This window comes from Octopus bimaculoides, chromosome 3, assembly GCF_001194135.2.
Source record: "Octopus bimaculoides isolate UCB-OBI-ISO-001 chromosome 3, ASM119413v2, whole genome shotgun sequence".
NCBI lineage: Eukaryota > Metazoa > Mollusca > Cephalopoda > Octopoda > Octopodidae > Octopus > Octopus bimaculoides.
Genome location: NC_068983.1, coordinates 64,810,791 through 64,814,837, shown reverse-complemented (window position 1 = coordinate 64,814,837; position 4,047 = coordinate 64,810,791).

Here is a 4,047-nt window from a genome sequence, read left to right as displayed (position 1 = left end):
AACTTAAAATGACTTTCTGATTTGTAGAAAAGAACGTCAAGTAGGCGAGGATGCATTTACACCACTAACTACACATAATGAGGACAATACAATACAATAAAAGATAAAGGCAAGATTTAAAAGGAGTAGAAATAAAAAGGAAATAGATATCGTTTCAATTTCGATAATTGGGCCAGTACATTGTAATAAATTTCATACTTTTATTTTGATAATAGAAATCAAGTATTTAAATGAAAGAAGAATTCTAACCGTATTCTATCAAAATTCACAAAAAAAAAAAACATATAATTCCGAGGTTTAGTGCAGATTTGTTAAAATCTAACTAAAGTAAATTTGCCATTATTAGACTACGTTAACTCATGTGACCTTTTAGCTAAGTGGACAATTCTTACATATCTTTTTTTTTATGGAATGCGTGCATTTTGCTGTTAATCGTTTCGACGATTTAATAAACTGCAATAAGAGGTAAAATAAGGAATATTTCTTCCATACAGAAATCACATTTGAAATTCCCAATAGAATACGGTGAAGCTCAATAAATAATTGCCTACCTAACATCATTTTCAGTGTCCGTATTCTTTCAATTCAGATGATCCCACTCAAACGTGTACATTTAGTCTTTCCCTATTTCTTAATTAACAAACCTAGTTGCAAAATCTTTGTTTAAAGGCAGTAGAAAAGGATCCTATTTAATAATTAGAAAGGCGGTCAACTGTTACTGCATATCTATAAAATAGGTCTCTTTTCTGAGGCATTGCATTTCAAGTGAAAATCGTTCTTATAATTCCAAGAATCTTTATTAGCATTTATCTTATACTTACTACTGGAAGGAATATGTATTCCGACTATAGCATTGCGGACCACTCTAAGGATATTATTGCTTTCGCTATAGATAAAATTAGGTGTGTTACTAGATTCCTTACTCGGTTTATTTAATTCACATATGTTTTTGGCTCAGTTACCTCCCTTATACTATCCTCCGTTGGTTCGCTACTGTTTCCACTACTACCGTTATGCAAACAGATGATTATTATCTTGCTAGAATTATTCGTATTGTGCCTTCCTTGCTGTGAATTTATTATTACGTGTCATATTATCACCATTCGTATTAGTTTCACTATTTGTGTTTACTATGTGCCTTATAGTGAATTCACTAATTCCCTTAATATTGAGTGCTGCAGGATTTGTTTTCGGTTCCTATTTATCGAATAGATAAATCTAATAGTGTGTCGGTTGAAAACCTGACAGCATCTTTCCTGCAGAAAATTGTATGGGTATATTTGTGACTACCCGAGTCCTGAAGACTGCGTTATAATATAATATATGACTATATCTAGCTTTTCATTTAGTGGGATGGTCAGTGCTTTTGTTAACGTCGTTCTTATATTTACTCTATGATTATTTTTTAATATATTACTATGCTTCTTATGGGGTTTATTTATAATTACGAATTATCGCATTAAAGTGATGCTCGGCATGATGACTGGAAATCTCAGTAACATTCTTCAAGTTGTTTATTTTTTTGTTATATGTTCACTTCTTAATGCTTATATCGACTTGATTCATTATATTAACCTTATTCATACGTTCTTTAATTTTTTTCAGAGATATGGAATATATTATCCTGATATCAAGTTTACCAAGGGAATTATTGTAATCATTTTCATTATTCATGAATATTTCCTTGTTAGCAAATAGCCTTGATACGAGGTCTGATTAACAAGTATCCCGAATGTTCCCATAGTAACGAAGCTAAAGCACGCAAAGTGAAGCCGTTTGGCTTAGGTTGACCTTGAACACTACTGTGCATACACACTAAGATTTAACGTTCTAGATCTCTTCCGCTATTTATAATAGTATTTCGAATGAAGGTGTGTAGCGTCTGATCGTCGCATTGACCGCGACAGACAAAGTTTTCAGGGCGATACCTGCTCAGAGGCATAGGCAAAATCGCAGAAAGTGTATGGAAAGAGGTGTATGAGCCACATACAAGTGTACGAGTGGTTCAGACGTTTCAAAGATTGCCGAAAAAATGTCGATATTGACGAACGTTCAGGGAGACTCGAAATCAGCAGCACTAAGAAAAAACTCACAGATATGCGTGCAGCTGTGAGGGAATATTGTCGAATCACGATCCATGAGTAATCAGAGGATCTACAGATTAGTTACGGTTCAGTTCAGTTCATTATCATTGAAAATTTCGGTTTGAGACACGTCTTTACCAAGTTTGTACCAAAACAGCTTTTAACTGAACAAAAAGACACCCGGGTTTCAGTTGCACAAGTTCTCCTTGATTGTGTCAAGAAAGATGAAAATGTTTTGAGCAGGTCTTGGCACGCTTTTGGCAAAACTTGATGTAGATTTTCTGTCACGGTCAATGCGAGGATTACATGCTGCACACGTTCTTTCCAAGCACTCCAGTAAACAGCGGAAGTGAACTATAACGATGAAATTTAGTGTGTGTGTGTACTGCAGAGTTACCGGTCAATCTGTTCCAAGCAGCTTTACTCACCGTACTATAGCTTCGTTATTATGGCAACATTCCGGATAGCTATAGATCAGACCACGGTTATGAATTGAAATAAATTTAACGATGGAATCAGTAATATATTTTAAGATGGTTTAAATTTTTACTTGGGTAGTTAAGGCGTTCATTAGGCTTATAGTATATTTGATATAGGCCCATTTTCCAATCCAAATTGACATCTGGAAAATTAACTTTACTTGGTTCATATTCAATGGAAATAGAGAGATTTAGACCGTGTTTGTCCGGGATCTATCTAGATTTACATTACTAAATTTATATATAGGAAAATGAACATCCTCCCTGTATAATCGTCCGCCGACCATTTCCAAAAAATTGCTGTTAGCACATTTTGAAATGTAAATTCTCAGAAGCTCAGTTACTTCAGCTGAATTGTTGGAACCCATAGTAATGTGAAACTGATCAGGTCTATCTCTACTTACCCAATATTTCCATTCAATCTCAGTTATGCTTTTTCCAGCAGCTTGTATAATATCTACTTCTTTAGATAAGTTTAAGTTTTTCATTGCGAATATTAACGCTTAATTAAGTAAAAGTGGGTTAGTTACAAGGCGGTATGATTAAGAAATTTGCTTTGCAACTGTTTGGATTCTGGCTCGAATGCATTCCATGTCCTCAAGAAAATTCCATTTTCTCTCTCTTTGGACTGGCTCATATTTGTAATCGTAACATTATTCGATTTCTTTGAATTAATTGCACCTGTAATTGAAATGCACACACTTTTCACACACTTTCACATAGTTTTGCAGGAGATAAATTAAATGCACTTGCCTGAGGAATTTCTTTGCAGCTCCACGATAATTCATGGACAAGGTAATTCATTTCATCGAACAGCTCCATACACTTTTTCAAAGCAACTTAGAATCACTCGGCTCATCTCTCTATCGCACCCTCTTCTTTCTTTCTCATTCTCCCGGCTTCTCTCTCTCTCTTTCACGCACACACATACACACACAGACGTGTGTGTGTGTATGTGTGTGTGTGTGGTATGATATACAGCTGTTAAAAATTTTAAATGTATGTTTTCAGCTATTTCAATAAGAAAGCACATTTCTTCATCGTTTTTCAGTGAAATGTTTGATAAGATGATAAGCACATCTTATTTTCCAATATTTCTATTTGATTTGCTTTATCGATCTACAGTAAAGTTCAAAGTTTAGATCAGTTGCAGGGTCATTATATGATTGATTGTCCAACGAATTTTGGTGAAGATCATACCAACCATTATTAATGTGACCTCCTTTTCTTTTTACAGATTAGATAGTTTATTTGATTTTATTATTAACCACATTTTGTTTTTTACTTGAGAAATAGAATTAAGCATTACTGTGTTAGTTTCAAGTCTTTGATGAGGGACTTTTTATATTCATTTTTCTTTTTTTATTGAAAATGAGTTTGTAGCTTCAGAAATGATGCTTATGATAATGTTAAAGAAAGATGTTTGGGATATGTTTTCTTATTTAAGGAAAATGAAGAAATAAACTGATACTCACTCCTTCTCA